Below are 12079 nucleotides of genomic sequence, written 5' to 3' on the forward strand. Positions count from 1 at the left end.
AAGTATTTTTCTTTTTTTTTTTTTAGGTTTTTATTTATTCGTTTGAGAAAGAGAGAGAGAGAGAGAGCTGGAGGGAAAGGGAGAGAGGATCTGAAGCAGACCATGTGCTGAGTGCAGAGCCCAACACGGGGCTCAATCTCATGACCGTAAGATCATGACCTGAGCCGAAACAAGAATCGGACACAACCGACTGAGCCACCCAGGTGCCTCCCAAAAAATCAAGTATTTTTCTAGACATTTTAAATAATAAACTTAAAAGATGCTTATGGTAAAAAAGAAAAAAATTAAACATTGTAAAATGATATAATGGAAAACAATAGCCCTTCCTTACGAACTCATTATTCCCATTTCCCAGAGATAGCCACAATTATTGTTTTGTGTTTAGCCTTTCAGAAATGTGCTATGCATATATACTCATACTACTATGTAATTTCATATATATTTTACCTTTAAAAAGGTCTTTTCCTGGTTCCTACTAAGGCCTGAAAGCTGAATATCACAGGTGAGAAATATGTGTTCAAAAGAGATGTGCTATGTAAGTAATGCTTAGGTCATTCCATAGCCATCTCCTATCTCCAGCCTATATATGAGAAGTCTAGAGAAATTGGAAAGTGAGGATTTCTTTTAAGAGCATTATTACTGTGTATACTTCTCTCTTGTAGCAAGCCAAATAAGAAATGCATCAAGAAATGTATTTATTGAGAATAGGGGTGTCTGCCAGGAGAAGGACCTACATGCAATAGTCTTTTTCCCTTTCCTCCCCACCTCCCTACCTAGATACTTACTGAGCTGCAGAAACCTGCTGAACGAGTGTTACAGGACAGGAGTAGAGCTTGGTGACAGAAATGGGAGAAGTTGACTGTTGCCCACTGGGATTGATGTAAACAGAGGTAAGCATTTGATTCTTTCCTAGAAAAATCCAGTGAAGAGGATTTCTGCTTCTGGCTGTATGGTATACTAGAGGTTCATTGAATCCCCCTTCTGATAAATCAAACATTCTAGATAAAAACTTACATAAAGGTAAACACCAAAGGCATGGTCCATGAAATAAATTATTGATAAGCTAGGTTGAATTAAAAATTAAAAACCTCTGCTCTGTGAAGATAATGTAAAGAAAATGAGAAAACAAGCCATAGATCAGGTGCAAACATTTGCAAAAGACACATCTGATAAAGGACTGTTATCCAAAATATACAAAGAACTCTTAAAACTCAACAATAAGAAAACAAATAACCCAATTAAAAAAATAGTCAAAGACCTTAACAGACACCTCAACAAAGAAGGTACAGTATACAGATGGCAAATAAGCATAATGAAAAGATGATCTTATGTCATATGTCATTAGGAAAACGCAAATGAAAAGAATGAGATACCACTACCCACCTATCCAAAATCCTGAACACTGACAATGCCAAATGCTGGCAAGGATGTGGAGCAACAGGAACTCTCATTCATTGCTGGTGGAAGTGCAAAATGGTACAGACTCTTAGGAAGACAGTCCGGTGGTTTCTTAAATCTAAACATACTCTTACCCGATCAAGCAACTGTGCTCCTTGGTATTTACCTAAAGGAGTTGAAAACTTATGTGCACATAAAAATCTGTATACAGATGTTTATAGCAGCATTATTCATAATTGCCAAAACTTGGAAGCAACCAAGATGTCTTTAAGTGAGTGAATGGATAAACAGTGGCAAATCTAGACAATGGAATATTATTCAATGCTAAAAAGAAATGAGCTATCAAGCCATGAAAAGACATGGAGGAAACTTAAATGAATGTTACTAAGTAAAGGAAGCCAATTTGAAAAGGCTACTTAGTGTATACATACAACCACATGACCTTCTGGAAAAGGCAAAACTATGGAGATATTAAAGATTAGAGTTTCTGGGCGCCTGGGTGGCTCAGTCGCTAAGTGTCTGCCTTCAGCTCAGGTCATGATCCCAGGGTCCTGGGATCGAGCCCTGCATCGGGCTCCCTGCTCTGCAGGAAGCCTGCTTCTCCCTCTCCCACTCCCCCTGCTTGTGTTCCCTCTCTCACTGTGTCTCTCTCTGTCAAATAAATAAATAAAATCTTTAAAAAAAAAAAAAGATCAGAGTTTCTAGGAGTTGGGGAGAGGGAGGGATGAATAGGCAGAGTACAGAGTATTTCTAGAACAGTGAAAATACTCTATATGATAGTATAATGGTGGATACATGTAATTATAAATTTGTCCAAACTCTTAGAATGTACAACATCAAGAGGGGACCCTAATGTAAACTACAGAATATGGGTGATTATGATGTGTCATTGTAGGTTCATCAATTATAACAAATGCCTCACTCTGATGTGGGATGTTAATACTAGGGAAGGCTGTACATGTGTGAATGTAAGAGGTATATGGGAAATCTCGGTTTTGCCGTGAACCTAAAGCTGCTGTAAAAAAATAAAGCCTTTTCTTAAAAACAAACAAACAAAACCCATACTTAAAATGAAAAAATTAGGGGCGCCTGGGTGGCTCAGTCGTTAAATGTCTGCCTTCAGCTCAAGTCCTGATCCCAGGATCCTGGGATCGAGCCCCGCATCAGGCTCCCTGCTTGGCGGGAAGCCTGCTTCTCCCTCTCCTACTCTCCCTGCTGTGTTCCCTCTCTCGCTGTCTCTGTCTGTCAAATAAATAAATAAAATCTTCAAAAAAGAAAAAAGAAACAAAAATAAAATGAAAAAATTAGGGCAACCTTCTCGGGTCCCCTCCCTCTTCGGGAGCTTTGTACTATCACTTTGCTATCACTCAATAAACTTTGCTTTGTTGCCCACCAAAAAAATAATAATAAAATAAAATGAAAATGAAAAAATTAAATGCATTGTTGAACTTAGGCTAGAAACAACAAAGTTTGAACCTATGGGCATAAAAGAGAACTGGAGGTGGCCTTTGTCCTAAGACTAATCTGTGTATTAGCGTGGGCAGACCTGGGTTTTTGTAACCCATCTATACCAGGAACAAGAGGCAAAATCTGGGGTCTGAGAAATATCAGATAGGAGAAACCTCTGCCTAAAAGTAAGATCTGGAAAGAGTGATACCCTTAGTGTGTAAACTAGGAAAAACTACACCAGACAATGTGAGATTGTGACTATATGTGCATGTTTTGTCTTTGGATCTGGATAGAAGGGAAAAAATATATATCTCACCTCAGATTTCCTAAGCATAAGCTTGAGCTCCATATATATGGCCCATAATACTCCAAGCCAACAATTTCAAGAGAATCAGATATGCAATGATTGCAGTTACAGAATTATCAGAAACAGAGTACAAAATAACTATGTTTGATATACTTTAAGAACTAATAAACTGAAATAAAAATAAGAGATGGGAAAAACTATTGAAACTGGCTAATGAAATTTGAAAGGGAACAACACAGAAACTCTATAAATATATTTATAATTAAAATTTAAAACTGAGGGGATAGATCAAATAGTAAGTTATACCTAGCTGAAGAAAGAAGGATAGACCTGCAAAATAGATCTAAAAGAATAACACAAATGTAGCACAGGGAAACAAAGAATGAAATATAGTTAAAGAGATCTTAAGACATATGAAGGATAGAGTGAAAAAGCCTTGTATATGTTCCATTCTAAGACCCAGAATGATTAGAGAGAATGAGTAAATTATGGATTGATTTCTTTTTTTAAAAAAAGATTTTATTTATTCATTTGAGACAGAGAGAGAGAGCATGAGCAGAGGGGGAGAGGCAGAGGGAGAGGGAGAAGCAGACTCTCTGCTGAGCCAGGAGCCCCAACGTGGGGCCCGACGTGGGGCCCAATCCAGGACCCAGAGATCATGACCTGAGCCCAAGGCAGATGCTTAACCATCTGAGCCACCCAGGTGCCCCTGGATTGATTTTTATTTATGTTGCTTATGATCTTTTGGCTTCCTAAATCTGGAAGTGTATGACTTTCAAGAATTCATGAAAATTTTCAGCCATTATCTTGACTCTGTTGGTAGTAAATTTTTTCAGTTTTTGTTTGAAATGTCTCTTTTCTTTTTTCTTCATTTAAAAGATGTTTCACTGAGATATAGAACTTTAATTTGCTAGTTATTTCCTCTGATCATTTTGAAGATGTCATTCCAATATCCTTTGGTTTTGGGACAGCAGTCAATCTAATAGTCATTCTTTGTAGGTTTGCTGCATTTTCTTTCCTCTACTTTTGATATCATCTGTTGTCTTTGGTATTCTATAGAAATTCAGTAAATAAACTTGAGAGAGGAAAATGATCCCAGAAATGTCTGAGATACGGGAGGAATGGTGAGCAAAGAAAAAAAGTAAACATAATTAAAGCTAAAAAAACCAGATAAAATGTTCAATTATTGCCATTTCAAGAAACCAAGAGAGAATTAAATTATTATACCACACTTTTAAATTATGATGCAATTAAGTGAAAATAATAGCAAAATTATAATTTAAATAATCCCAAACTTTTAGAAATTAAAAAATTTTTTTCTAATGGAAATTTGGAAATATTATCATTAAAAGAGAAGAATAATATAAAAACTTCTTATAAGAAAATTAGAAAATTAATTTTTCAAAAGCATTTAATAAACATTTCTAATTTAACAAATTAGAAAAAGAATGACATAATAAACTCAAGGTAAAAGGAAGAATATAGTAAAGAGCAAAGAAATGAAAATAGAAAACAAAATAGACAGTGTCAACAAAGACAAAATTGGAATTTTTTTTTTAAGATTTTATTTTTAAGTATCTCTACACCCAACGTGGGGCTCAAAATCACAACCCCAAGATCAAGAGTCACATGCCCCACCGGCTGAGCCATCTGGGTGCAAAATTGGAATGATTAATACACTGTAAACGCTAATCAAAAAGATAAAGCGCCAAACAACAAAAAATAAATAAAAGGCATCCAAATTGGCAAAGTAAAACTTTCACTATTTGCAGATGACATGATATTATATATAGAAAAACCTGTAAGACTCCACCAAAAAACTGCTAGAACTGATAAATGAATTCAGTTTGATTGCAGGGTGCAAAATCAACATACAGAAATCTGTTGCATTTCTATACACCAATAATGAAGCAGCAGAAAGAGAAATTAAGAAAACAATCCCATTTACAATTGCACCAAAAATAATAAGATACCTAGGAATAAACCTAACCGAAGAGGTAAAAGACTTGTACTCTGAAAACTATAAAAGTGATGAAAGAAATTGAAGATGACACAAAGAAATGCAAAGACATTCCTTGCTCATGGATTAGAAGTACAAATATTGTTAAAATGTTTATACTACCCAAAGCAATCTACACATTTAATTCAATCCCTATCAAAATACCAACAGCATTTTTCACAGAACTAGAACAAACATTTCTAAACTTTGTTTTGAATTACAAAAGACCCCAAATAGCCAAAGCAATCTTAAAGAAAAGCAAAGCTGGTAGCATCATAATTCTGGACTTCAAGTTATATTACAAAGCTATAGTAATCAAAATAGTATGGTACTTCCACAAAACTGGACACATAGATCAACAGAACAGAATGGAGAGCCCAGGAATAAACCCATGATTATATGGTCAATAAGTCTTTGACAAAGCAAGAAAACATATCCAATGGAAAAAGGACAGTCTCTTTAACAAGTGGTGTTGGGAAAACTGGGAAAACTACATGCAAAAAGAATGAAACTGGACCACTTTCTTATACCATACACAAACATAAATTCAAAATGGATTAAAGACCTAAATGTGAGACCTGAAACCATAAAAAACTTAGAAGAGAACATAAGCAGTGAACCCTTTGACATCAGCCATAGCAACTTTTTTTCTAGATATGTCTCCTGAGGCAAGGGAAACAAAAGCAAAAATAAACTATTGGGACTATATCAGAATAAAAAGCTTCTTCACAGCAAAGGAAACAATCTATGAAACTAAAAGGCAACAAAACTAAATCAACAGAACTACAGAATGGGAGAAAATATCTGCAAATTAGATATCCAATAAAGGGTTAGTATCCAAAATATATAAAGAACTTATACAACTCAACACCCAAAAAACAAATACTCAAATTAAAAAGGGGCAGAAGAGATGAACAGACGTTTCCCCAAAGAAGACATACAGATGCCCAAGAGGCACATGAAAAGATGTGCATCATCCCTTACCATCAGGGAAATGGAAATCAAAACCCCCAGAAGATTTCATCTCATACCTGTCAGAATGACTAAAATCAACAACACAAGAAACAACAAGTGTTGGCAAGGATGTGGAGAAAAAGGAAACTCTTGCACTGTTGGTGGGAATGCAAACTGGTACAGCCTCTGTGGAAAACAATATGGAAGTTCCTCAAAAAGTTAAAAATATAACTACCCTGTGATCCAGCAATTGCACTACTGGGTATTTACCCAAAGAATACAAAAACACTAATTCAAAGAGATACATGCACCCCTATGTTTATAGCAGCATTATTTACAATATCCAAGATATGGAAGCAGCCCAAGTGTCCATCTATTGATGAATGGATAAAGAGGTGGTATATATATACAATGGAATATTATTCAGCCATAAAAAATGAAATCTTGCCGTTTCCAATAAAATGGATGGAACTGGAGAGTATAATGCTAAGTGAAATAGTCAGAGGAAGACAAATACTGTATGATTTCATTCATATGTGGAATTTAAGAAACAAAACAAGCAAACAAAGGGGGGGAAAAGAGAGAGAGACAAACCAAAAAAAAGACACTTAACTATAGAGAACAAACATGATTATCAAAGGAGAGGTTGGTGGGGCAATGGCTTAAACAGGCGATAGGATTAAGGACGGCACCTGTGATAAGCACTGGGTGTTATATGGAATCGTTGACTCACTATTTTGTACACCAGAAATGAATATAACACTGTATGTTAACTAACAGGAATAAAAATAAAAAGTTAAAAAAGTGGTAAAGGGCACAACTAAAAAGTATTAGGAATGAAGGGGCATTTGGGTGGCTCAGTCAGTTAAGTGTCTGCCTTCAGCTCAGCTCATGATCTCAGGGTCCTTGGATCGAGGTGCAAGTTGGGCTCCCTGCTCAGCAGGGATTCTGTTTCTCCCTCTCCCTCTGCCCCTCCCCACCATTCATGCTCTCTCTAGCTCTCTTTCTCTCTCTCTCAAATAAATAAAATCTTTAAAAAAATATTAAGAACGAATAAATGAACAAAATAAAACATGTAGCAGGTATTTTAAAACTTTCTAAACAACCTTATGGCAAAGAGTGTTGAAATACGTACAAAATAGACAAATCTCTAGAAAAATATAATTACCAATCTAAAATAGAAATCTGTATAGTTATATGGCAAAAAAATAGAACATGTATGATCATGTAGCAATAAAAGAAATTCAATCACTAGATCAAAAAAGTCTCATAAAGAAAACTCTAGACCCATATAGTTTTTTTGTTTTTTTTAAGATTTTATTTATTTATTTGACAGAGAGAGAGACAGCGAGAGCAGGAACACAAGCAGGGGGAGTGGGAGAGGGAGAAGCAGGCTTCCCGCCGAGCAGGGAGCCTGATGCGGGGCTCGATCCCAGGACCCTGGGATCATGACCTGAGCCGAAGGCAGACGCTTAACGACTGAGCCACCCAGGCACCCTAGACCCATATAGTTTTATGTGTCCTACCAAATATTCAAGGAAATTTTGATCATTTTTTTTCAGGAAGTATAAAAAAGGGAACATTCTCCAACTTCTTTAATGAAAATGGTATGAACTTAATACCAAATTCAGAGAAGAATGCAAAAAAAAAAAAAGGAAATTATAGCCTGTATCTCCCTCCTAATTAACGAATCAATCTTAAATGAGATATTAGCAAATTTAGCCCTACAAGGCATTATTAAGGTTGATATATCAAGTCAAAGTTTATTTTATTATAAGAATAGAAAGTTCATTTAATATTAGAATATCTAATTATCTGTATTAAAATTTTAATATAGAAAAACTTACTCTTATCACAATAGCTTTAAAAAAGCATTGTATAACATTTAACAATCATTTTTGATAAAAGCTATTAGTAAACTAGGAATAGAAAGGAACTTCCATAATTTTATAAAAGGTATCTACACATGTCTACAAAAACACACAAAATACAACAAGTATCCTACTTAATGGTGATAGATCAGGATGTCCATTACTGGCTCCTCTTTTGAGCATGGTCCTGGAGGTCCTAGTCACTACAATCTGGCCAGAAAAATAAATAAAATGTAATCAGGATTGGAAAGAAAGAAATAAAACTATTATCATTTGCAACTGATCATCACTATTGAAAACAAAATAATCTATATACAAAATTGTTATTATCAATAAGGTTGCTAGCTAGAAATCATTATTAAAAAGTCAATTGCAAGGGCGCCTGGGTGTCAGTTGTTAAGCATCTGCCTTCGGCTTGGGTCATGATCCCAGGTCCTGGGATAGAGCCCCACATCGGGCTCCCTGCTCAGCAGAGAGCCTGCTTCTCCCTCTCCCACTCCCCCTGCTTGTGTTCCCTCTCTTGCTGTGTCTCTCTCTGTTAAATAAATAAAATCTTAAAAAAAAAAAAAAAGTCAATTGCATCTCTGTGTACTGGCAACAAACAGATAAAACTTTTTGTTGAGGAGAAAGAATAATCAAAGAAAGACCTACAATTTGTAGACATTTAATCTGTGACAAAGATGGCAATGGAGATGAGTGGGAAAGGAGGAATTTTCCATAAAAGGCACTAGAAAAAATGAATAAGAAAAAATGTGAACGTGTACCCTTACCTCACATCAAACGAAAAATAATAGAAAAATAAAATAGAAATTAAAGACCTAAATATAAACGGCAAAATTATAGACATTTTATAAGATAATACAGAAGATGGTATCCGTGATCTCAGATAGGGAAGAATTTCTTAAACAAGATTCAAAAAAGCACCAAGTGGGGGCACCTGGGGGGCTCAGTTGGTTAAGCGGCTGCCTTTGGCTCAGGTCATGATCCCAGCATCCTGGGATCGAGTTCTGCATGGGGCTCCTTGCTCAGCGGGGAGCCTGATTCTCCCTCTCCCTCTGCCTGCCTATCTGCCTGCTTGTGATTTCTCTCTCTCTCTGTGTCAAATAAATAAATAAATCTTTAAAAAAAAAGGCACTAACTGTAAAAGAAAAGATTGAGAAATTTGGTTACATTGAAACTAAGAACTTCTCTATCAAAACACACCATTAGTGAATCTACAATTATCTCAGAATGTCAAAAATTTTGCTGAGTTAAAAAAACACATTATAATCAGAGAGGGAGACAAATCCTAAGAGACTCTTAACTCTAGGAAACAAACTGAGGGTTGCTGGGGAGGGAGGTGGATGGGGGAATGGGGTAACTGGGTGATAAGCATTAAGGAGGGCACTTGATGTAATGAGCACTGGGTGTTATATACAACTGATGAATCACTGAGCTCTACCTCTGAAACTAAGAATACAGTATATGTTAATTAACTGAATTTAAATTATATAGAATAAAAACACATTATCAAGAGTAAAGATGAGCAAAAACCTATGGAAATTTATCTGCTTACATAAAACTGACAATAGGTTAGTATGCAGAATACATAAGGTATTCCTACAATTTACTTAGAAAAAGCCAGAAAATGATAAATTTAAAAAGTGATCAAAGGATTTGAGTAAGTCTTAAATAGCCTCAATCTGGAAACATCTCAAATATCAATGGCAGGTAGAATAGATAAATAAATTATAGTACAGTAGAATGTTATAGGGAAATTAACAAATGAACCACAACGTTGGTATAATTCATAAAGGTTAAAAAAAGATGTTAAGTAAAACATCATAGAAGTCATAGAAGAATACATACATGAACATTTTTAAACAAACAATTAGAGTCAGACCAAGTATTTTACAATTATTCATTTACTTAATCCTCTAAACAATTCAGTGATGCAACTGCTATTATTACCTTCAGTTTACAGATGCAGAAACTGATGTATAGAAAGGTTAAGTCACTGCCCAAGATCACATCAATGGGGAGGGACCTGATTTAAAACCAGACAATCTGTCTCCAGGGTCTGGAATATAACTCCATTCATATAAAGTTCAAAAGCAGGCACAGCTAAGCAACATTATTATTTAGTAATATATGTGTATTTGGCAATATATGTGGCAATAACTATTACTAAATGTAAAACAAAACAAAACAGTACAAAATTCACAATTACCTGTTGTAGGGAAGGGAAGGGAATGCAACCTTAGAGGGAAACAGAAGGATTCAAAGAAATTGGCAATGCCCTCTTTCTTAAGAGAGCATCTGGGAGGTGTGTATATAGATGTTAATTTTATTGTTGATGTTGTTATTCTCTGGTGTATGTATCCATAACATGCAGCCTTTCTTGGTATGCTATATTCCTGAATTAAAAAAAAAAAAATGTTAGAGAGGCTAGCCTCTGAACCCTGAAAAGAGGAAGAGTCCCTGCAGTGGAAGAGAAACCTGTACTCGAGAAGGTTTCTGTGATCTACATGTGTGCCAGGGAAGGTAGTTCGGCTGAATCCTCTTGAAAGGATCCTACCCCTCTACAGACACCCAGGGTAAGGGTATGTGGGTAAGATCTGAGAAGCCAGGGCCCACCTGAGAGAGCATAGTGTAAGGGAGGGCTCTGTCTGGGGATTAGGGATGGAGAGAGGTGTCCAGAGAGCTCACAAGAGCAGCCCAAGAGAGAAGAGCCAGCATCTGAATAACTGCACCAGAAAGCAGACATGAGAGGTAGTAGAAGGAGAAAGGATAAAAGGGTAGAAGAACAAGTTAGAAGAGTGAAGGGAGAGCAGACGAGCTTTGAACTGGATAAAATTAAATTCTTGATATTAGACTAGACTGGAGTCTCTGTTACCTATAAATGAGGCTTTTTGTTAATTTATGAAAGTGACAGGGAAAAGTTAAGGGGATCTGCCTGAGATACTGTCCAAAAAAGGAAGATTTTGCAGAGCTTGTTTGAAGCCCAGTGGGGAGAACCAGTAAAGATGTTTCCCACTTGCACTTTACCAAGTTCAATAAACTAATTCAGATTATATAGGGACACTTTAAGACATGGGCTTAAATTGTGCAGGTCCACTTATATGCAGATTTTTTCCAATAAATACAGTAGCATACTATAAATGTATTTTTTATTTCCTATTATTCTTGTAATAACATTTTCTTTTCTCTAGCTTACTTTATTGTAAGAATACAGTATATAATACATATAACATACAAAATATTTGTTAATCAAATATTTATGTAATCACTAGGGCTTCCAGTCAACAGTAGACCTATTAGTAGTTAAGTTTTGGGGGAGTCAAAAGTTATACATGGATTTTTGACTGTGTCAGGGATCAGTGCCCCTAACCCTGGCATTGTTCAAGGGTCAACTGTATACAAATGTCTATTCCTTTACCTTTTAAAAATAACTTTATTGAGATATGATTCAAATATTTTAATGTTCAGCCTTTCCAGGTACAATTTAGTGGCTTTTAGTGTATTCACAAGGTTGTAAAGTCAGCATCACTAATTTCAGAACATTTCATCACCCCAAAAGGATACCCTATACATATTATCAGTTACTCCCCATTTCCTGCTGCCCCTGGCAATCACTAAACTATTTTCTGTGTCTATGAATTTGTCTGTTCTTGTCATTTCATATAAGTGGGATCATGCAACCTATGGCCACTTGTGTCTGGCTCATTTTACTTAGCATGATGTTTTTAAATTTCATCCTTGATGTAGCATGTACATTATGTTCCATCTTTCTATAGCTATGTAGTATTCCATTGCATGGCTATATCATATTTTGTTTTTCTCTTCCTCCGTTGATAAACATTTCAGTTTCTACTTTTTCCTGCATTATGAATAATGCTGCTATGAACATTCATGTACAAGGTTTTGGGTGAACATCTGCTTTCAATTCTTTTGAGTAAATACATAAGAGTGGAATTGCTGGAGCGTATGGTAAACTCTAACATTTTTTAAAGGTTTTTTTTTTTTTTTAAAGATTTTATTTATTTATTTGACAGAGAGAGAGAGACACAGCGAGAGAGGGAACACAAGCAGGGGGAGCAGGAGAGGGAGAAGCAGGCTTCC

The 12079-nt window shown here is 35.8% G+C and overlaps 1 long non-coding RNA gene across 1 annotated transcript in view; it reads left to right on the top strand.

The window, feature by feature from the left end:
- The first annotated feature begins 730 nt into the window (after positions 1 to 730).
- Positions 731 to 12079, top strand: part of LOC144382359 (uncharacterized) — a 128090-nt gene continuing 116741 nt past the window's right edge. Inside the window, exon 1 of the long non-coding RNA XR_013449144.1 lies at positions 731 to 890. This is a non-coding gene — a long non-coding RNA (uncharacterized LOC144382359). The remainder of the gene's footprint in view (positions 891 to 12079) is intronic.

The sequence above is a fragment of the Halichoerus grypus genome, chromosome 6 (assembly GCF_964656455.1).
Source record: "Halichoerus grypus chromosome 6, mHalGry1.hap1.1, whole genome shotgun sequence".
NCBI classification, from domain to species: Eukaryota; Metazoa; Chordata; class Mammalia; order Carnivora; family Phocidae; genus Halichoerus; species Halichoerus grypus.